Here is a 24,650-nt window from a genome sequence, read left to right on the forward strand (position 1 = left end):
TGTATATGGATTTAAGGCATTTGTTAAGGTTCCCCATGCAAGGCTCCTTCATAAAGTAAGGAGGCATGGGATCCAAGGAGACCTTGCTTTGTAGATCCGGAATTAGCTTGCCCACAGAAGGTAAAGGGTGGTTGTAGATGGTTCGTACTCTGCATGGAGCTTGATGACCAGTGGTGTGCCTCAGGGATCTGTTCTAGGACCCCTCCTCTTTGCGATTTTTATAAATGACCTGGATGAAGAAGTAGAAGGGTGGGTCAGCAAGTTTGTTGATGACACAAAGGTTGGAGGTGTTGTGGATAGTCTGGAGGGCTGTCGGAGTTACAGCGGCACATCGATAGGATGCAGAACTGGATTGAGAAGTGGCAGATGGATTTTGACCCAGATGAGTGTGAATTGGTTCATTTTGGTAGATCCAGTTTGAAGACAGAATATAATATAAATGGTAAGACTCTTGGCAGTGTAGAGGATTTGAGAGATCTTGGGGTCTGTGTCGATAGGAAGCTCAAAGCTGCTGCACAGGTTGACAGTGTTGTTAAGAAGGCGTATTGTGTGTTGGCACTCATCAATCATGGGATTGAGTTCAAGAGCCATGAGGTAATGTTACAGCTATATAGGACCCTGGTCAGACCCCACTTGGAGTATTGTGTTCAGTTCTGGTCACCTCACTACAGGAAGGATGTGGACACTCTAGAGAGAGTGCAGAGGAGATTTACAAGGACGTTGCCTGGATTGGAGGGCGTACATTATGAGAATAGGTGGAGCAATGGAGGACGAGAGGCAACCCGATCGAGGTGTATAAGATGAGGGGCATTGATCGTGTGGATAGTCAGACGCTTTTTCCCAGGGATGAAATGGCTAACAAGAAGGGGCATAGTTTTAAGGTGCTTGGAAATAGGTACTGAAGGGTTGTCAGGGGTAAGTTTTTCACACAGAGTGGTGGGTGCATGGAATGCACTGCTGGTGGCGGTGGTGGAAGCAGATACAATAGGGTCTTTTAAGAGGCTCTTAGATAGGTACATGGAGCTTGGAAAAATAGAGGGATATGTGCTCGGGAAGTTCTAGAGTAAGTTACATGGTCAGCACAATATTGTGGGCCAAAGGGCCTGTAATGTGCTGTAAATTCTATGTTCTTTGACTGTGATTAATGATATTATATAAATATTACTGCTGTCTCTGTGTTTAATTTCAATCCTACTCTTATGACCAAGTGAAATAAAAGTTGATTGCCATGTAACCTTATACCTTATGCTTCATATTCCCATCTCAGATATGTCCATACATGGCCTCCTCTATTGCCATGATGAGGCCAAACTCAGGTTGGAGAAGCAACACCTCATATACCGTCTGGGTAGTCTCCAACCCCTTGGCATGAACATTGAATTCTCCAACTTCCAGTAATTCCCTCCCCCTCCGTTCCCCCATCCCCGTTTCACTCTGCCTCCTCCTCCAGCTGCCTATCACCTCTCTCATGATTCCGCCTTCTTCTACAACCCATAGTGCTTTCCCCTTACATTCCTTCTTCACCTTTCCTGCCTATCCCCTCCCTGCTTCCCCTCCCCCACCCCTTGATCTTTCCTCTGATTGGTTTTTCACCTGGCACTTACCAGCCTTCTCCTTCCCACCCTCCTCCCTCCTTCTTTATAGGGCATCTGCTCCCTCCTTCTTCAGTCCTGACGAAGGGTTTCAGCCCGAAACGTTGACTGCTCGTTTCCACAGATGCTGCCCGACCTGCTATGTTCCTCCAGCGTGTTGTACATGTTGCTTTGACCCCAGCATCTGCAGAGTATTTTGTGTCTAAAAATCAATTGTGTTATTTATTCATGCAGTTCTCAACAGTGAGCAGTTGCAGTTTCTCCATGAGCTGGTTGACCCAGTCTGTAAGTTTTTTTTGGCAAGCAACACAAGGATGTTTTCATTTTTTCCATTATAATTGCAACCATAACTTGGGCTTATTTGTGATGACTTAAGCGCACGGTGTTACGTATTCCGTAACTGGATCACTTACCAGCAAAGATAGAGAGGTCCGCTGAAGTCTGATGGTACCTTTTTAAACGTTTTTATTTATAAAGGGGCACAAAAGTAAGGTTAATACAAACATTCAGATAACATACGTCGTCAATACTCAATCTAAAGCGCAGGTATAGTAATAATCAATAAGAAATAAGCTCTATCGGTGTCAAGGGGTAATATATATATTGTCCGATGTATATCTAAAAGTCTCTTGCGGTCACTGCAGTTCCACCAGCTGCCGTCTTTTGGATGTCGCGGTGGTGCACTTTGTTAAAGAGAGAGAGATAGAGATTGAATGGAACAGTTACCCGGCGGGTTTTTCCAACCTTTATGAGTTCGATCCGTCGGAGTCTCGTTGGGGAGTGGCCGCTCACTTGTGGCTTCTCCTGTAGCTAAAGCCGTTCTTCCGTGGTGAGGTCGCCAATCCCAGGCAAGGAAAAGATGCACATGAACCCCCCCCACCGGCTGTCGCTATTAAATGCTGTCACAGGATTTCTAGCGTGTCTTCTGGTGCGTCTGGGGGGCCGTCTTTACAACCCCTCTTTTATCTGAGCTCACGGGGTCTCAGATGTCAATCAGGTTGGGATGATGCAATCTCTCTCCGTCTCTCCACCCACGTTGCCCTGAGGGTATACACGTAGTACAGTTCCCAATTCACAAAGGTGTCTCCACGAGACAATGACCACAGTCGCCAGCTTTTGCCTCGCCGTGAAACGAGGGACACCGCACGTATCTTTCTCTTCCCTTGGGTCATTGACCCCCCCCTACACTAGGGCTCTTGCGATTCTCACAAAGGAGGGGGCTGGGGTCATAACAACAGTAATTCAGCTGATTAGTTATACCAGATTGTTCATATAACTGCCCTCTTGTATCATAGAGCAGAGAAGAAACATTTAACTTTGCTTTTTTTTAACATTCTCATCATCTGTTGAATGCCTGAGCCAATTTTATTTTAGTTCTAATTCTGATCTCTGTCAGTATTTGATATTCTGACCTCAGTTAATCTCTGCAGATTTCTATGCCCCTGGGCTAGGATGTCAAAGATCTTCACCGGGCACTTTTCCGATGGAAAGTGCAACTGCTCACTGCCCAGGCTCACAGAGAAGACCTAAAGACCATAAAGCATTATTAGATCCTAAGTCCCATTAAGCTTATTCACCATTTAATCATGGAGATTTTGTTTTCTCAACCCCATTCTCTAAATTTCTCCCCATAATGTTTAATTCCTTTCCCAACCAAGAGAAAAGAGGAAGTAAACAAGACACACAGAAGAAAAGAATTCCCTGCTCTGCTGCTGAACCTTGCCTGCTATATTTCATTCTAGGAGGTCAATGATGCTGGCGAGAATGATAGACTGGAGAAGGTTGGGAAAAAGACCATGGAAGGATTGAAGGAAATGGGAGCTTTTGGGCTGCAAGTTCCTGTAGAACGTGGTGGAATGGCACTTCGCAACACTCAGGTAATAAATGTTTGACTACCGATTCATGATTTTGCTCTTTGTACAGAAACGATTTGATGTGGCTGTCAGGCTGGTTACACTAATTTCTGTAAAACTAAAGCTGACATTGCTTTTAGCTTAGAACTGGTGCAGTAGAATCATCACCTTGTTATACAAAAAGTGCACTGGTAAACAGTATCAAAGATTCTCTTCAGCTAATATTTGATCTGCCTCTGTGTTTTCTGCAGATCTTCTCCTTTAACCGTTTGTGTTGTGACTTATCTCTTTGTTTATATGGAGTCACAGAGTCATAAAAAAGGTATAGCTCAGAAATAGGCCCTTCTGCCCATCTAATCCTCACAAAACCATTTTGGACTAGTCTAGATGTTTTCTTTTTCAGATATGGTAATTTTTGGGGCAAGTGTTTCTTCTGGTGCTTATGCATGTCCTCTGTGTATTTCTGGTATATGACTTTGAGGCCCTCAATCTCAACCAAAATGCTTATTTTCTACTTGGTGTGGTCATTATTAACTCTATACAACTAGTCTGCCATTCCATTTCAGAGGAACTCCTGTTAGCCTTGAATCTGAACTGGAAACTTCCTTCCTTAACTCCTGTATGTGCACATCCCCATGTTTTCTTCCCCTATTTTATTTTCAAGCTTCAATATTTAAGATTAAAAGTACTAAGTAAATTTATTATCAAAGTACATATATGTCACCATATACTACCCTGATATTCATTTTTGTGGGAATTCATACTAGATACAAACAAACACAACAGAATCAATGAAAACTACTCACAAAGATGGACAAACAACCAAAGTGTAATAGCAGACAAACTATGCAAATACAAAAATACTAATTATAATAACAATAAATAAGTACTAAGTGATATTAAGAACATGAGTTGCGGAGTCCTTGAAAGTTTATTTAATCAGTTCAGTGTTGAGCTGGTTCAGGAGCATGATGGTTGCAGGGTGATAATTATTCCTGGAGGAAACTCAGGGGTTGCAGAAAGAACTTAACAAACCTCACGCAGATAGCACTGGGTGTTAGGGTTAAAACTGTGATGCTGAAAAAAAAATCCTTCCTTATTGATGACAGACTTAGACTGGAAGATTTAGTGGCAAGGGATGGGCAAAGGAGTGTCTGGCTGATGGGAAGTGGAGGAATAGTGGCATGGAATTGCAAAGGAACTCCATCTATTCTGCTCTGTTCTGACCATATTTCTGGACTGTGGTCCATGAGTCAGGTCATCATGTTCCAGACGAAAGGACAGAGGCTGAAATGTTATGAAAAGTCCTGACAAAGGGTCTCGGCCCAAAACATCGACAGTGCTTCTCCCTATAGATGCTGCCTGACCTGCTGTGTTCCACCAGCATTTTGTGTGCGTTGTTTGAATTTCCAGCATCTGCAGATTTCCTCGTGTTGGCTGAAATGTTATCACTGTTTTCCTCTTCACAGCCATTGCCTCTTCTGTTGAGTAATTCCTGCATTCTCTGTTTTATTTCAGATTTCCAGCAGTTACTGTATTTTGCTCTTTAATTATCTATTTTTGTTTCATTCATGTATGTAGTTCAGTGAAATACGAGGGTAGAAATTCATTCTTGATCACTTGTGCTAAACACACACATATATATAGCTATGGCTTGTTACAATTTGCTTCTAAAAATAATTCTAATGCCAAGGAATTTTGGAAATTCAGTACATAATGTATTTGCATGCTTAGTGCCCATAATCAAAGCTGAATTTCTATTACTTAATTTATATTTTTCTTATCAAGATTAATCTCTAATCTCTTTCTCTTACAGTATGCTTGACTGGTAGAGATTATTGGCGTTCATGATCAAGTGGGTATAACACTTGGAGCTCATCGACCCATTAGTTTCAAAGTAATTCTATTGTTTGGCACTGATAAACAGAAGGAGAAATATTTGCCTGATCTTGCATCAGGTGACTTAGAATAACTTCAGCTGGAGTTCCAACTGGATGTGTGATATCTACCATTTATTCAAAGAGCCTTCATAGCAGACAATGATGCAACCAGTCGGAATGCTGTTCCCCGTACATCTGTAGAAACTTGCTACAGTCTTTGGTGATGTACCAAATCTCATTAAATTCTTAATAGATTATAGGTTGCAAAATTCATTTCATTTGGAAACTTATCACTAAGAATATATCTAACACATGAACAGTTTTATTTTCACTACTAAAGCATTTTTATGTTTTTGATCGTCAGCAAATCTATAAATTTGCAGATGATACAACCATTTCAAATGGCAACGAGAGGGCGTACAGGAGTGCCAGCTAGTTGAGTGGCATCACAGCAACAGCCTTGCACTCAACATCAGTATGACCAAAGAACTGATTGTGGACTTCAGAACGGGTAAGACGAGAGAACACACGCCAATTCTCATAAAGCGATCAGAAGTGGAAAGAGTGAGCAGTTTCAAGTTCCTGGGTGTCAATATCTCTGAGGACTTAATCTGGATGCAACATATTGATGCAGCTACAAAAAAGACAAGACAGCTATACTTCAGGACCCTGGTCAGACCCCACTTGGAGTACTGTGCTCAGTTCTGGTCACCTCACTACAGGAAGGAGGTGGAAACCATAGAAAGGGGTGCAGAGGAGATTTACAAGGTTGTTGCCTGGACTGGGGAGCATGCCTTATGAGAATAGTTTGAGTGAACTCGGCCTTTTCTCCTTGGAACAATGGAGGATGCAAATTTCTACAGATGTACTGTGGAAAGCATTCTAGCCAGCTGCATCACCATCTGGGGGTGGTGGTTGGGGGCTACTGCATAGGATCAAAGTAAACTGCAGAGAGTTGTAAGCTTAGTCATCTCTATCATGGGCACGAGCCTCTGTAGTATCCACAGCATCTTCAAGGAGCAATACCTCAAAAAGGCGGCATCCATCATTAAGAATCCCCACCACCCAGGACATGTACTTTTCATTGCTACCATCAGGAAGGAGGTACAGAAGCCTAAGGACACACATTCAATGTTTCAGGAACACTATTTCCCCTTTTCCATCTGATATCTGAATGGACATTGAACCCATGAACACTACCTCTCTACTTTCTTATTTCCTGTTTTTTGCACTACATACTTAACTATTTAATATATATTTACAATATATATTTAAACTAAAAATATATTTATACTCACTGGAATTTAGAAGATTGAGGGGGGATCTTATTGAAATGTATAAAATTCTAAAGGGATTAGACAGGCTATGTGCAGGAAGATTGTTTCCGATGTTGGGGAAGTCCAGAACGAGGGGTCACAGTTTAAGGATAAAGGGGAAGCCTTTTAGGACCGAGATGAGGAAAAACTTCTTCACACAGAGAGTGGTGAATCTGTGGAATTCTCTGCCACAGGAAACAGTTGAGGCCGGTTCATTGGCTATATTTAAGAGGAAGTTAGATATGGCCCTTGTGGCTAAAGGGATCAGGGGGTATGGAGAGAAAGCAGGTACAGGGTTCTGAGTTGGATGATCAGCCATGATCATACTGAATGGCGGTGCAGGCTCGAAGGGCCGAATGGCCTACTCCTGCACCTATTTTCTATGTTTCTATTTTTTTTTAGACTACTGTAATTCACAGATTTCATTTTTCTTTCTATAATCATATATTGTATTGTACTGCTGCTGTAAAGTTAACAAATTTCATGATATATGCCGGTGATAATAAACTTGATTCTGAGTCTGACTTGTAGGTAAGACAATTGCTGCTTTCTGCCTTACCGAGATGGCTAGTGGTTCCGATGCAGCCTCGATAAAGACAGCTGCTGTGAAGAAGGGAAAGAATTATATTCTAATTGGAAGCAAATTTTGGATTAGGTGAGAGACAACAGTTTTATCACTATCAGTACTAGCGGTGTTACATGATCAGAATCAGAATCAGACTTTAATCGCCAAGTACCTATGCACATACAAGGAATTTACTTCCGGCAGATGTTGTCTCTCTGCTCATAACAATAATAATGATAAATATAAATGAAAATATAGATTATACATACAGGTAGTGCAATCCAAGTAATAGTTAGCCGACAGTTAACTGGCAGTTAACTGTTCAGCAAAGTGACCGCAGTAGGGAAAAAAACTTCTCCAGTGCCTATTAGTCTTAGCCTGGAGGGATCTGAAGCGCCTACCAGACGGAAGCAGATCAAACAGTCCGTGCGCAGGATGGGAGGAGTCCTTTATGATGTTATTGTGGTTTCTTGAGTTCATCACATGGAGTAGATGATGAAAAGCTGTGGGAAGAGGTGTAAATGCTAAGAGAGTTCTAATGTTTCAACTGTGGTACCCTCTTCTTTCAAAGACTCAACTGCCCTTTATTGTTCAAGCCTCATTATGAATCTCATTAAACCTTGGGATTTATTTATTGGTGCTGGACTTGGGGCTGGGTGATCTTATTTAATCTTCACAGGGAGAATCTCACTAGGAGCTTGTAATGCTTTGTTCATAAATCCTGACGTAAGAGTGCAACCAGTATTGGCAGAAATAGTGTCCCACAGCTACTCTAATGCAATGAGGAAATTAATTCTTATGGAATCTGTATAAAGTTAAACTCATCTTGTACTAGATCCTTTTTATCTGCTTATCTAATAATGGAGGTCCTTAACAAAAGGTAGATCTAGTAGGGCATTTTTGTACAGAAATAATTATTCTCTTTCAGTTGTTTATATATGAATTTCTTTCAGAAATAGTGGCATGGGAGGGATCTTCACCATGTTTGCCAAAACACCTGTTAAAAATGAACACACAGGAAAATCAAAGGACAAGATCACTGCATTTATTGTCGAAAGAAAGTTTGGAGGGGTTACTCAGTTAAGTGAAAATTTGTTTCAGGGAATTTTTTTAATATCTGTTTGATACAGGATGTATCATTTACCCCTCTTACATAAGAAACCTGGTTTATTTACATAAGTGAATGGTGATACCTAGTCTCTAAGGTATTTTCCTATTGATGCTAATTTCTCTGTAAACCTCTTTCTAGCTTATGCACTGGACTTTGACATCAATAATATATGATTGGGACATGCTGGACTCTGGTCAGAATCATTGTAGTGTCTGTAGACTCTTCACCATTGTTGCTAATGAAGACAATTGAAAGGTAGAGCTATGTACAAAATATACATTAATGAAGGCAGTCACTTACATATAGCAGTGCATCAAAGTCATTCCACGCACACACAAACACACACATGGACATTGTGTTCTATGTTGTGCATTAGTACAGTATCCATTCTGGTGACCAGCACTATCTGCAATGTTGACAGTCTCTGACAATCCTCTCCATTTATATTTGCACAAAGTAAAACTGCTGAATTAACCCTTCCCACGAGGCACATGCCAGTAACAGGACAGAATCGACTGACATTTCAGACCCTGTCACTTGCTTGCTTTCCCAAGTGACAGTGTACCTGCAGAGTTCAGGAGGCAGGAAAGAAATAAAAAGCTTTTTTTTAAATACAATCATATTCAAAATAATTATTGCATATGGAGAATCCATTCTTTGTTTTATTTAGATGTTCCTTCATTCCCCACTGCATCATGAAGTCTCGTGTTGGTTCAGACAATGGTAATTGTATTGTTATTGTTCTGGTCCAGTGGTCTTCTTGAGAAGAAAGTGGGAATCAAGGCTTCCCACACAGCTGAGGTTTATTTTGATAATGTGAAGGTGCTGACAGAAGATGTGCTCAGCAATGTTGGAGAAGGATTTACAGTGGCCATGCACATATTGAACGATGGTCGATTTGGAATGGCTGCTGCTCTGTCGGGAACAATGATCGATGCAATTTCCAAAGCACTAAGTGTAAGGTTATTCTATTACCATCCCCTTGTGTGCAATAGAGTCACGAATATTTTAACTTCTGTCTCCAATGAAGATCCCTTACTAATCTAAACATAAAGTGCTTGACACTGTGCAAATTAAATAGAAAAGCTGTTTGATGCTTAGTAAATAAAACTCCCAAGTTTAATTCCTTGCATAGACCAGGTTTGTTATAAAGGCTTAAAGTAGAGGCATAGCAGTATGAATAGGAATAAACAGAATCGACAGCAGTTTGGAAATTAGCTGATGGTGTCTGTGCCATCAGATTGGCTTGATAGAACTGGGTGATCACCCAACCCGAGGCTCTTGCTTCATTCACTGAAAGACCTTGCAGTGTTGTACTTCTCCTAGTTATCACATTTGTATCATGTGCTTTGACTCTGAACAGTCCTGCGTGAACAAATTAATCACAAAAGACATGTTGGGCTTTTGATGTTGAGATGATTTCAAGAACATGTTCGAAGTTCATAGTAAATTTATTATCCAAGTACATATATGTCACCATGTACAGCCCTGAGATTAATTTTAAGGAATTAGAGGTTAAGGGGAAGAGGCAGGTAGATGGAGATGAGTCCATGGCCAGATCAGCCATGATCTTATTGAATGGTGGAGCAGGCTCGACGGGCCAGATGGTCTACTCCTGTTCCTATTTCTTATATTCTTACGTTCTTATGTTTTCTTGCATTAAATCCAATAACCAGAATAGAATCAATGAAAGACTGCATCCAGCAGGGTGGACAACCAGTGTGCAAAAGATAACTGTGGTAAACCATGTATATCTGTCTGGACACGCCCCTCTGCTGACTGCTCCTGTGGCTCCTCCCACAGACCCCTGGATAAAGGCGATTGTGTCACTGCTCCTCCCACAGTCATTTAGCATGGACGTGCTCCGTTTTACTGCTACTAAAAACCTTTCAGTATTTACTCTACTTACAGTCTTTTGGAGTTATTGATAGTGCATCAATAAGAAACTCAGCAAGTACAAATGAAAGAAAAGAAGCAATAATAAATAATAAGCAATAAATATAAAGAACATGCGTTGAATGGTCCCTGAAAGTGAGGCCAAAGATTGCAGAAACAGTTCACTGATGGGGCAAGTGAGGTCATCCCCTTTGTTTAAAAAGCCTGATTGTTGAAGACTAATAACTGTTCCTGAACCCGGTGGTGTGAGTCATGTGCTGCCTGTACCTTCTTCCTGATGGCAGCAGCGAGAAGAGAACATGGCCTGGGTGGTGAGGGTCCCCGATGGTGGATGCTGTTTTCCTGTAACAATGCTCCATGTAAATATGCTCAGTGGCGGGGAGGGCTTAACCAACGATGGACTGGGCCATATCTCCTACTTTTTCTAGGGCACTGGTGTGACTTCATTTAATTTTAACAAAGCTTTGATGAGATTTTGCAGACATTTCAATCTTTGCCTGGAATTTAATCAGGAAAAAATGATTAAAGATCAAGACACAAAATCTCAGTGCAGCCATTTTAGGCAGAATTATTGGTGTGTTCAGGAAAACATATATTAGTAGTTCTGCTTGCATAAAATGAGCATGAATCAAATGATTTGTTAAAAGCTGTGTGTAATTTGAATAGAAACTTCCTTTTGTGTTTTGGACCAGGACCAAGAAATCCTGGTCTTACTAGAAATACTCAGATATCGTAATAAATTAATTTTATAATATATGGACATTTGTCCATATGAGAAATAATTTTCTCTAAATGGATTGGAGACCATGTTAGTCAGTTGTCAGCATGTGTAATATTTAAGAAGTAGATTGACATACGGTTCATTGGATCCACAAAGTGTTGGAAAGGAATCTGCTTTCTGAACCTTAATTTTGCCAGAAATGCTATTCTGAACTGTTTATAATATTTATGGTGTTTGGCTGAATTTATAAAAATGTAGCTAATATATTCTTCTGTTGTTGAGGAATCTTAAGCTGTTGCAGCAAAATAGTAACGAGGAACGTTGTAAAGAATGAAACACTCCACTCCACAATCAAAAAAAAATCATAGCATCATAAAACTTTTATAAGTCTGCAGCTTACGTTCTCAGTTTTTAAAAATTATTTGCACGATTTGTTCTCATCGGATGCTTGTCGTTCTTTGGTTTATTGTAGATTCTATTGTAATTCTTTGTTTTCCTGTGAGTGCCTGCAAGAAAATGAATCTCCAGGTTGTCTATGGTATATTCTGAAAATAAATTTACTTTGAACTTGGAACTTTAGAAGTTTTATGGCCCAGGTAGAGGCCATTTGATCTGCTCAGCTAACTGAGCCTACTAAATGACTGAGCCATTCAACCTACTGATTCCTGTTTCAGGCATCCCTTCACTTCCAGGATCCATCCATTTCCCTATAGTCCGAAAATTATTCAAAAACTCGAGCGCAGCATCAGTTTTTGTCTGAGTATGGAGTTTGAATTTAATAGAGCATTTGTAATTGGTGTTGCTACCGGTTTATTGCTATCACACATTGCATGATACTGAAAAGCTTTCGTTTGCTTGCATCCAGATAGCCATTCTATAATAAGTATATCAGTATATGCAGAATACTCTATAATGTTAAAGAGAAAGTGTCATGCAAGTAGACAAATAAAGTAAAAGAGCGAAAGCAAGGCCGATTAGGAATTGAGTTCATCTCTTAGAGTCTGAGAATTGTGTCTCAAGGGCCTAATAAGATTAGAAGATTACACCCTTAATCCTGGTGGGGCATGCTCTGAAGGTTTTATATCTTCTGTTTGACAGGAGAGAGAATGAATAGAGTGGTAAGGGTTGCTGCTTTCCTGGGCCCTGGGAGTCAATGGAAAGGAGGTTGGTCTGTGTGATAGGCTGGATTGAGTTCACAACTCTCTGCAATTTCCTATGGTCTAGGGCAAAGCAGATGCCATATCAAGCTGTGATGGATCCAGAATGGATGGTTCCCCTGCTGCATCAATAAAAATTGGGAAGGGTCATTGGGGACAGCCTTCAGTGTGTTTTATTCTTATATTTTATTGTTAATGACCATGTGTGGTGAACTACATATACCTGTCTGGACACGCCCCCCCGCTGACTGCTCCTGTGGCTCCTCCCACTGACCGTGGTTCCTCCCATGGACCCCGGTATAAAGGCGATTGGAGACACAGCCCCGGCCTCAGTCTCCAGGATGTAGTGTGGTGGTCATTTGCTGCTTGTTCTTTCTTCCAGCCAATAAAAGCCTATATCTCGCCTCACGTCTCCGAGAGTTATTGATGGTGCATCACCATGTGTTCCAGTTCAAAATCAAGGGGCTTTCCAGTAATGAGAGATTTAAAATGGTTGAGCCTGAAGCTAAAATTAATCATATTAAGAGTATATTCATGATCTCTCCTGTTGACACATGATCTGTACAGAAATGGAGAAGTTGTTTCTTCAGAATTTCAAAATACTTAATAAAGTTGGAGAAGAGAAGTAATGCAATTTATGGCACATTGGGCACCAACTTAGGGTGAGGAGAGGGGCAGAAAGAATAGGGAGAACTCACTAAATGTTAAGCCTTCTATTTTATCAAATGTTCCAAGTCCTGCTCACTCCGTTACACAGGATAGTAAACACAAGAGAATCTGCAGATGCTGGAAATGATGAACGGTCTCGGCCAGAAAGTTTGACTGCTTATTCTTCTCCATAGATGCTGCCTGACCTGCTGAGTTTCTCCACCATTTTGCGCGTGTTAGTCTGGATGGCTGTTGTTTGCTAGTATGCAGCATTATGACCACCATGTCAAGTTCAAATGGACAAACTATCTTTCTGAGATGAAGGCTGATTAGGGATCAATTAACTTTCACCCCGGCTCAACAGAAAATTCATATAGCCTAAATTTTGGATTGGACAATGTCCAGCTCCATTTAGCACCTCTTTACCCAAGGACATTCATACGAGAGATGTCCCTGGTCCTGAAGGTATTTTGGGCCAATCTGTAAGCTTGAGACATAACAGTTTTTCACACACACATGGAATTTTGTGCAGAACGATTGTTAATGACGTGCTGAAATTATTAAAGGTATTAAACCATAAATATTGATGGGTAATATTTTTATTGTAGCAAGATGAATCATGCTTTACATCAACAACATTTACACAAGTAAATAATTTTACCTGTGTGCAGGAAAATGAACTTTGCTTGCAATGGTCTGTTTATCTGAAACCCTCATTTGCACCTTCCTTTAAAACCATTTAATAGGTGGACCATGCTGCCAATCAAACACAATTTGGTAATAAGATATATCACTATGGCCTCATCCAAGAGAAGATTGCTACCATGGCCATGCTACAGTATGTAACTGAGGAAAAACAGATGACATACAGACTTTTCTCTGAAAGCTGCACTTAACTGATCTACACAGATCAGTGAGCCCCTGGGATTTAGTCATTACTGTAGCTGATCTCAGCCACCGTGGCCGGGGTGATTTAATCTCAAAAGCCTAGTTCTTGGGAGAGGAAGATTAGATTAGTTTCCTGGCGCAGTAGTATACTGGCTAGTCCAGCTGCTGTACAGTTCCAGATCGTGTCCTGTCATCTGTGCAGAGTTTGCATGTTCTCCCTGTAATTTCCCCAGCACCTGGCTTTCCTCCCACACGCCAAAGAGACGCAGATTAGTAAGTTGATTTACATCAATATGGGAGGTTACGAAGAAAACCAAATAGTCTATCTGGAGTCATAGAAAAGTACAGTGCAGAAACAGACCTTTTGGCCTCTTTGGTACATGTTGAAATCGTTTAACATCGACATGCACCGAGACCAAAGCTCTCCAAATCCCTACTATCCATGTACCTATCCAAACTTCTTTTAAATTCTGAAATTGAGCTTGCATGTACCACTTGTGCTGGCAGCTCATTCCACACTCTCCCCACCGTCTGAGTGAAGAAGCCTTCCCTCATTTTCCCCTTAAACTTCTTACCTTTTACCCTTAACCCATGACCTCTGGTCATAGTCCCACCCAACCTCAGAGGGAAAAACCTGTTTGCATTATTCCTATCTGTAACTCTCGTAATATTGCATACCTCTATCAAATCTCTCCTCAATCTCCTGCCTTCTAAAGAATACATCCTAATGTATTCAATCTTTCTTTAGAACTCAGGTCCCCCAGAACCGGCAACATCCTTGTGAATTTGCTCTGCACTCTTTCAACTGTTACGTATCCCGTAACTGGATCACTTACCAGCAAAGATAGAGAGGTCCACTGAAGTCTGATGGTACCATTTTCAAACGTTTTTATTTATAAAGGGGCACAAAAGTAAGGTTAATACAAACATTCAGATACCATACGTTGTCAATACTCAATCTAAAGCGCAGGTATAGTAATAATCAATAAGAAATAAACTCTATCATTGTCTAGGGGTAATGTATATATTGTCCGCTGTATATCTGAAAGTCTCTTGCGGTCACTGCAGTTCCACCAGCTGCCGTCTTTGGTGGTGTCACGTTGGTGCACTTTGTTAAAGAGAGAGAGATAGAGATTAAATGAAACAGTTACCCGGCGGGGTTTTCCAACCTTTAGGAGTTCGATTCATCGGAGTCTCATTGGGGAATGGACGCTCACTTGTGGCCTCTCCTGTAGCTAAGCCGTTCTTTCGTGGTGAGGTCGCCAATCCCAGGCAAGGAAAAGACGCACATGAACCCCCCCACCGGCTGTCGCTATTAAACCGCTGTCACAGGATTTCTAGCGTGTCTTCTGGTGCATCTGGGGGGCTGTCTTTACAACCCTTCTTTTATCTGAACTCACGGGGTCTCAGATGTCAATCAGGTTGGGATGATGCAATCTCTCTCCATCTCTCCACCCATGTTGCCCCGAGGGTATACACATAGTACAGTTCCCAATTCACAAAGGTGTCTCCACGAGACAATGACCACCGTCGCCAGCTTTGCCTCGCTGTGAAATGAGGGACACCGCACGTATCTCTCTCTTCTCTTGGGTCATTGACCCCCCCCCCCCCCCCCCCTTCACTAGGGTTCTGGCGATTCTCACAAAGGAGGAGGCTGGGATCATAACACAACCTTGTTTACATCTTTCCTGTAGGCAGGTGACCAGAACTGCACACAGTACAACAAATTAGGCCTCACCAATGTCTTATACAACTGCAACATAACATCACATCTTTTGTACTCAATACGGTGGTTTATGAAGACCAATCTACCTGTGATGCAACTTTCAATGAATTATGGACCTGTATTCCCAGATCCCTTTGTTCTATCACACTCTACGGTGCCCTACTGTTCACTTTGTAAGCTCTAACCTGATTGGTCCTAATGAAGTGCAAAACCTCACACTTGTCTGCATTAAATTCCATCTGCTATTTTCCTGTCCATTTTTAACAGTTGATGCAGATCCCTCTGCAAGCCATTATAGCCTTGCTCACTGTCCACTACACCCCCCAATCTTGGTGTTATCTACAAATTTCCAATTAACCACATTATCATCCAGATCATTGATAAAGTTGACAAACAACAAAGGACCCAACACTGATCCCTGCAGTAACCACTGGTCACAGGCTTCCAGTTAGAGAGGCAACCTTCTACTACCACTCTTTGGCCTCTTCCACAAAGCCAATGTCTAATACAACTTACTACCTCATCCTGAATACCAATAACTGAACCTTCTGGCCCAGCCTCCCATGTGGGACCTTGTCAAATGCCTTGCTAAAGTCCATATAGACAACATCCATTGCCTTGTCTTCATCCACTTCCCTGGTAACTTCCTCAAAAAACTCTATAAAATTGATTAGTCATGACTTGCCATGCACAAAGTCATGCTGACTATCCTTAATCAGTCCATGTCTATCCAAATATTTACACTGTATATCTGGTCCCTTAGGATACCTTCCAATAACTTTCCCATAACTAGTGTCAGACTCACCGGCCTATAATTTCCTGGGTTCTGTTTAGAGACTTTTTTAAACAGCGAGACAACACTGGCTATCCTCCAGTCCTCTGGTATCTCTCCTGGTAGATGTCGCTAAGGATGTTCTAAATATCTCTGCTAGGCCCTGCAATTTCTGGACTTGCCTCCCATAGTGTCTGAGGGAACACCTTGTCAGGCCCTGGGATTTATCTAACCTGCTTTGCCTCAGGATAGCAAACACCTCCTCCTCTGTAATCTGTACAGGATCCATGAAGTTGATGTCACTTTGCCACATTTCTATAGGCTCTTTGTCCATCTCCAGAGTAAATACAGATGCAAAGAACGCATTTAAGATCTCCAAGATCAGAAGAAATCCTGGAAGAAACCTTCCTCTTCCAAGGAAATCTTGAGTATTATTCAACTCAGGATCTCAGCATTTTTGCAGTGAAATTGCAAATAGTGAACACTTAGCAAAGAAAAAATAAGCAAGATCTTTTGCTGACTTTAACAGGGCTTGTTTTATCGTGAGGAGTTTTAAATGTGTGCTATATGAATACTGCATGGAATATTGACAGTACAATTAACATTGATTGAAATGAAGATTTTCATATCAATAAAGGGTAAATAATTTATTATGAACAGCAGTAAGGGTATATTTGATATATTTGAATTTGGATGACAGAGCAAAATGATGGGGTTTGTCCAATTGGTGTAATAGAGGAGGAGGAGAAAATGGCGGCACGACACAGAGCGCGTGGCCTCCCTGTAGATGGATATCTGTTCCGTGTTAAGTAGGGATCCGTGCACAATCCTGATTTGATAGAGACAGACGTGAGAGCGTGGAGGAACATCTGGAGAAACTTCTGAAATGCCCGCTTCGCTGCCGCTGCTACTGTGCGGTCCGGGATCTCCGGAGGAGAAGGCCTCAGAGACCGCGGCTTTGCTTGTTTCGGTGGCCAGGACGAGGTCGAAGGCGTTCGGCAGGGGATGGCGCTCGGGAGGCTGTATCGGAGGGGCTGGTCGGAGGCTTGAAGTTTTCGGACGGACTCAGAGTCTGCTGTGGTCGGGTGCTTCCAATGCATCAGTTGGCAGTGCCTGGAAGTTTATGGCAGGGAGAGTTTCTCCCTCTTGCTGCCTGGTATCGGGACTATTGGAGTCGATTGGGACTTGAGACTTTTTTTAAACCGTGCCCATGGTCTGCTTTTATCAAATTATGGTATTGCTTTGCACTGCTGTAACTATATGCTATAATTATGTGGTTTTGTCAGTGTGAGTCTTGGTTTGTCCTTTTTTTATTTTGGGATATCACTCCGGAGGAACAATGTATCATTTCTTAATGCATGCATGCATTTCTAAATGACAATAAACGAGGACTGAATGTCCTCATAAACTAATCTAATTAGATTAAATACAAATTTTGTTTGAGGGAGTGCTATTTCACAAGTCAATTTTGAAGCTGGCCACTATCCCCTTGCCAACATTAATGACATTATTACAGGAAATTCTGTTCGGATGGGAATAGGAGAAATTGTGGGTGTAACTTATTCCAATTTTTCTTTTACCTCCAAGTTAAATTAGCTATTGACTTAAATTGAATAGTGATGAATTTTCTTTCTATTTATCCGATCCATTCTTATCTACAGGAGGCAGCCTGGTTTGTGATTGATGAATGTATCCAGATCCTGGGAGGCATGGTCTATATGCAGGTACATGTTATTTTACAGTATAGAAGGAACTGTAGAACCTGGTGTAAGAGATACATGAGGCACAAAACAGCACATGAAATATAGAAATGACTCCACCATCAATACTATTGGGTTAATCATCTGTCTCAAAGCCAAATTCTTGCTCTCTCTTCATACTCGTTGGTGCTTTTTCTGTCTAGAAATCTGTACTTTGTAGCGATGTACTACATACAGAGCTAGAGACGACACGCAGTCAGTAAGTCATTTCGAGACTGGTTTATTCAAACTTCGTGACGCTGGCATTTAATCCCTAGCGCCCGCCCTCTCCGGGTAGAAATGACGTCAGAGGTGCATTACCAAAGTCTCTCCCCGCGTGCTGGCTATTTGTGAGCCGGTTCGCCTGCGCAGAAAGTGGGTTGCCACATAACCCCCCCCCCCCCAGAACCGGTGATACACCCCCCCCAATGTCCACAGTCTGGATCAGCCTCTGTTTGGGAGGTCTGCCTCTGCGCCGCGGTACCTGAACCTCGACTGGCTGCGCCAAGTCCACATGGGCTAGTTTGAGTCAGTCCACCGTGAAAACCTCCTCTTTCCCCCAATGTCCAGAACGTACGTGGACCCGTTGTTGTTGATCACCTTGAATGGCCCCTCGTATGGCCGCTGTAGCGGTGCCCGGTGTCTGCCCCTTCGTACAAACACAAACTTACAGTCCTGCAGGTCTTTGGGTACATGGGTCGGGGTCCGTCCGTGCTGTGAAGTCGGCACGGGGGCCAGGTTACCGAGCCTTTCGCATAGTCTGTCCAGGACTGCTGCGGGTTCTTCCTCTTGCCCCCTTGGGGCTGGTATGAACTCTCCTGGGACGGCCAGGGGCGCGCCGTACACCAACTCGGCCGACGAGGTGTGCAGATCCTCTTTGGGCGCTGTGCGAATTCCAAGCAGGACCCAAGGAAGTTCGTCCACCCAGTTAGGTCCTCTCAGGTGGGCCATGAGAGCCGACTCCAAGTGATGGTGGAAGCGTTCCACCAGTCCGTTCGACTGTGGGTGGTAGGCAGTATTGTGGTGTAGCTGCGTTCCCAACAGGCTGGCCACAGCCGATCAAAGGCTGGAGGTGAACTGGGCGCCTCTGTCGGAGGTAATGTGGGCCGGTACCCCCGAAACCTGCTACCCAGGTTGCAATCAGTGCTCGAGCGCAGGAATCGGCAGATGTGTCAGTGAGCAGGACCGCCTCTGGCCACCTTGTAAACCAGTCTACCATAGTTAGGAGGTACCGCGCTCCTCGGGACACTGGTAGGGGGCCCATGATATCCACATGAATGTTGTTGAACCTCCGGTGGGTGGGTTCAAACTGCTGTGGCGGGGCTTTAGTGTGCCGCTGCACCTTGGCTGTTTGGCACTGCACGCACGTTCTGGCCCATTCACTGACCTGCTTGTGAAGTCCATGCCACGCGAATTTGCTGGAGACCAGCCGGATGGTTGTTCTGATAGATGGGTGCACCAAACCGTGTATGGAGTTGAAAACTCGCCGCCTCCAGGCTGCCAGGACGATGGGGCGAGGTTGTCCGGTAGCCACGTCGCACAGGAGGGTCCTATCACCTGGGCCTACGTGAAAGTCTTGCAGCTGCAAACCCGAGACTGCGGTCCTGTAGCTGGGCATCTCGTCGTCTGCCTGCTGCACCTCTGCCAGTGCTGCATAGTCCACCCCCAGGGACAGGGCCTGGACAGCTGGTCTGGAGAGTGCGTCCGCCACGACGTTGTCCTTCCCCGAGACATGCTGGATGTCCGTCGTGTACTCGGAGATGTAGGACATATGTCGCTGCTGGCGAGCCAACCAGGGATTGGATACCTTTGTGAATGCGAAGGTCAGCGGTTTGTGGTCCATGAACGCGGTGAACGGCCTTCCTTCTAAGAAGTACCTGAAATGCCGGATTGCCAGGTACAGTGCCAACAGCTCCCGGTCGAAAGTACTGTACTTGAGTTTGGGTGGTCGTAGGTGCTTGCTGAAGAACGCCAGGGGTTGCCAGCGCCCCTTGATGAGCTGCTCCAGCACCCCACCGACTGCTGTGTCGGATGCGTCCACCGTGAGGGCGGTCGGAACGTCCGTTCTGGGGTGCACCAGCATCGCAGCATCTGCCAAGGCTTCCTTGGCTTTAACAAAAGCGGCCGCGGCCTCCTCGTCCCAAGCAATGTCCTTGCCTTTACCTGACATCAGGGTGTACAAAGGGCGCATGATACGGGCTGCTGAGGGGAGGAAACGGTGGTAGAAGTTCACCATACCAACGAACTCCTGCAGGCCTTTGACCGTGTTGGGCCGGGCAAAGTGGCGGATCGCGTCTACCTTGGCGGGCAGAGGTGTTGCCCCGTCTTTGGTAATCCTGTGGCCCAGGAAGTCAATAGAGACCAAACTGGCATTTGGCTGGATTGATCGTGAGGCCAAAATCACTCAGGCGGGAGTAGAGCTGGCGGAGGTGGGACAGATGCTCCTGACGACTACTGCTGGCTATAAGGATGTCATCCAAATAGATGAATGCGAAGTCCAGGTCGCGTCCCACCGCATCCATTAGCCGCTGGAACGTCTGTGCGGCATTCTTCAGGCCGAACGGCATTCGGAGGAACTCAAACAGGCCGAACGGGGTGATGAGTGCTATTTTGGGGATGTCTTCAGGGTGCACCGGGATTTAATGGTATCCCCGGACGAGGTCTACTTTGGAAAATATTCTTGCCCTGTGCAGGTTTGCTGCGAAGTCCTGTATGTGCGGCATGGGGTAGCGGTCTGGAGTTGTAGCCTCGTTCAGTCTGCAGTAGTCGCCGCATGGTCTCCAAACCCCAGCTGCTTTGGGCACCATGTACAGGGGGAGGCCCATTGGCTGTCGGACCTCCGTACGATCCCCAATTCCTCCATCCTCTTGAACTCCTCCTTCGCCAGGCGGAGCTTTTCCGGGGGGAGCCTTCATGCACGGGCGTGGAGGGGTGGTCCCTGGGTCGGAATGTGGTGCTGTACCCCGTGTCTGGGCATGGCTGCCGTGAACTGCGGTGCCAGAATCGATGGAAAGTCCACCAGGATTCTGGTGAATTCGTTGTCCGACAGTGTGATGGAGTCCAGGTGTGGGGCCGGCAACTTGGCTTCACCCAGGGAGAACGTCTGGAAAGTCTCGGCATGTGCCAGTCTTTTCCCTTGCAAGTCGACCAGCAGGCTGCGAGCTCGCAAGAAGTCCACCCCCAGGAGTGGTTGGGCCATCGCGGCCAGTGTGAAGTCCCACGTGAACCGGCTGGCGCCGAACTGCAGCTGCACTGTGCGGGTGCCGTAGGTCCGTATCGTACTGCCGTTTGCAGTCCTCAGGTGGGTCCTGGCTTCCTGCTGCGGGTGTCGTACCCCGTCGGGGGCAAGACGCTGATTTCCGCTCCGATGTCAACCAAGAAGCGGCGTCCCGACTGTTTGTCCCAGACGTACAAGAGGCTGTCCTGGTGGCCAGCCGCCATAGTCATTAGCAGCTGCTGGCTCTGGCCCTGGCCCTTGCAGGGTGGGCAACAACGGTGGGCTTCTGTGCCCCACCGCTAGTGGTAGAAACACCACTGTTCACTGTCCTCACTCCTGCCTCTGTGTTGTGTGCGCCCCCCTGCCGGGCCTGGTCTGGTCTGCTGTTGGGCGCGTGGCCTGGTAATCTGACCCACGGACACCACGCTCTCCCACTTGGCTTTCCACAGCACGTCTGCCTGGGTTGCCACCTTCCGGGGGTCACTGAAATCTGCGTCGGCCAGCAGCAGATGTATGTCCTCAGGCAGTTGCTCCAGGAACACCTGCTCAAACATGAGGCAGGGCTTGTGTCCGTCAGCCAGGGCCAGCATCTCGTTCATCAATGCTGATGGCAGTCTGTCTCCCAAACCATCCAGGTGAAGCAGGCGGGCACCCCGCTCATACCGTGAGAGGCCAAAGGTCCCAATGAGCAGCGCTTTGAATGCTTCATATTTGCCTTCTTCCGGGGGCGACTGTATGAAATCCGCAACCTGGGCGGCCGTCTCCTGGTCAAGGGCGCTCACCACGTGGTAGTAACGCGTGGAATCAGAGGATATCTGCCAAATCTGGAACTGGGCTTCTGCTTGGCTAAACCACACGCGTGGTCGCAGCGTCCAGAAAGTCGGCAGTTTTAGCGAAACTGCGTGAACAGACGAAGAGTCGGTCATCTTCGGTCCAAATCCCGTTTGGACCGTCGGGGTCACCAATGTAGCAATGTACTACATACAGAGCTAGAGACGACACACAGTCGGTAAGTCATTTTGAGACTAGTTTATTCAAACTTCGCGGCACTGGCATTTAATACCTAGCATCCGCCCTCTCCGGCCGGAAATGACATCAGAGGTGCATTACCAAATTCTCTCCCCACGCGCTGGCTGTTTGTGAGCCGGGTGGCCTGCGCAGAAAGTGGGTCACCACAACTTCCTTTTTAAATACTTACCACAAATTTCATCATCTTCTGTGGTAGGGAATTCCACAGGTTCACCATCCTGTGAGAAAAGAAATTTCTCTGTACCTCAACCTACTTTGAGACTGTGACCTCCGGTTCTAGACAGGAGAAATATTCTTCTTTTATCCTGATTGCCCAGCACTGACCGAAATTTGTAAGATTCAATAAGGTCTCTCTTTATTGTAAATCTTAGTAAGTGTACTTCTTAATAATTGTTTCGGATAGGGGGGACGTCATGTGATGACGTAGGATTGAGACGTGGAAATCCAGCTCTTCCATAACAAGCCAGTAAAATAACGTTTAAGTGAAGAAAAGTTAGTAAATACTTTTTAAAAACTATTTATAAACTATTCAGGATTGTCTTAAGATATGCCTGCTAAACAGAAGCAGAAGAAAACTACTACTTTGAAGACAACACAAGTTGGAAAAGAATCAAGGCCGGTCGCTATAGTACATTTATGACACAGGTATAAAGTAAACAGCATAATGCCTCTGGTACTTCATGTCTGATGAGGTCGGGGTGGTAGCAGAGAGTTCAGTAGTATTATGGCCAGGGGGAAGAAACTGCTTCTCATCCTAACAGTTCTCTTCCTCATGCTCTGGTACATCCTGCCTGATTGTAGGGGGTTAAAGAGACTGTTGGACGGATAGGAGAAGTCAATGACAGTGCCAAGGGCTTTACGTATGCAGCACTCCCGATAAATATCTCTGCTGGTGGAAGAGAGACCGCAATGATCTTCTCAGCAGTCCTCACAATCCTTTGTAGGGACTTGTGGTCAGATGCCTTTCAATTCCCAATCCGGATGGTGATGCAGTTGGTCAGGACATTCTTGATGGTGCTGCTGTAAAAATGGGTTAGAATGGGGGGAGGGGCTCAGTGGTTCACTTAATCAATCTCAGGAAGTGGAGATTTCCTGTGCTTCTTGACCAAAGAGATGGGTGTTGAGGTGAGATCATCTGTTATGTGCATTTCCAGAAACTCCTAACTCTCTCACAGAGGAGCTGTTTATTTGCATTGAGGATCGGCAAGTTCACAGTCATCTCTTTGGTTCTGTCCAAATTGTGCTCGCACCATTCTACCAGCTGCTCTAATTCCCCTCTGTATTCTGTCTCATAGTTGTTGTTGCTGAGGCCGACCACTTTGAGGTCAACAAGAAACAAGTTTGAACTGGATCTAGCAGTGCAGTAATGCACCAGCAGTGTGAACAGCAGCAGACTGAACATGTAGCCCTGGGGAGCGTGATGCACCAGAGATGCTTCTGCCAACATGGATTAACAGGATCCAGTTACACAGAGACGTGTAGCGAACCAACGAGGACAGTTTACCCGCTACCCTCTGAGGGATGAACATATTAAACATCGGGCTGGCAAATGAGGCACCATTTTTCAGCTGGGACAGGATGGAGTGGATTGATTTGAGTGATAAGAGAACTGGAAAGGGTCCAATGTAGCAGCAAGGTGGAATTTAATGAGATCCATAACCAGCCACTCAAAGGACTTCATTATTGTTGAAGTCAGTGCCAAGGGATGGTAATTGTTGAGGTAGGTTATGTTGCCCACTTGAGTACTGGGATGATGGAGGCTGTCTTGAAGCCTGAGCAGATGGTGGAGAGAGATGTTGAAAATGTCTGTTAGAAGCTCAGTTAACCAGGTGCTCAGTCTCTCAGCTCCCAACCAGGTACATTATTAAGCTCTGTAAATCTACATTGGTTGACCCTGGCTAGAGTCTTCCTCACATCAGCTGCTCCTCGGGAGGAAGGGTTCCTTCCTTATCGGCACATTGTTCTGTGCTTCACACTGAGTGTAAAAGACACTTAGTGTAGTGTTCTCACTCGGGTGTAACAGAACGCTGAACTAAACACCGAGGTAAACCGTAGTCAATGAAAACAAGGTCGCAGTAAGATTAACCATTTACTGTTCACTCTTCCACATTAACGTATGGTGAAAACTGTTGATAAAACAATACAAGATTTGTACAGTATTTGTTTCCTTCTTGATATCACACTTACATCGTGAATACTTGCAAAAGTAAAACTACAACAACTACATTACATTAAAGTGCAGCATACAGTCAGAATCTACTTACCCCATTGACTGCTTTAAATACACTTCAACACAACTATCCGCAACTCTTTAACTAATGAAAACATAAACCTTATCGACCGTCGTTACTTTTAACAGAATCAGTGTTAACATTTTAATTCAACATGTCGATTATCTTGTGAACTTACAGCGTTGCTTCACTGTGTTTCTAATGCGTAGAAGACAACTTTTCTTGCGCTGGACTCGCACATGTGAGCCCCCACCTTCCCGTTTCTCCAAACCGGTATTTTCCCACAAGACGCGGCAAAACCGGATGTGA

The 24,650-nt window shown here is 44.5% G+C and overlaps 1 pseudogene; it reads left to right on the top strand.

Annotated features, from left to right (window-relative positions):
• The window catches only part of LOC140724600 (very long-chain specific acyl-CoA dehydrogenase, mitochondrial-like), a 64,510-nt pseudogene that overhangs the window by 5,476 nt on the left and 34,384 nt on the right, over positions 1–24,650 (top strand).

Source organism: Hemitrygon akajei, chromosome 3 (assembly GCF_048418815.1).
Source record: "Hemitrygon akajei chromosome 3, sHemAka1.3, whole genome shotgun sequence".
NCBI classification, from domain to species: Eukaryota; Metazoa; Chordata; class Chondrichthyes; order Myliobatiformes; family Dasyatidae; genus Hemitrygon; species Hemitrygon akajei.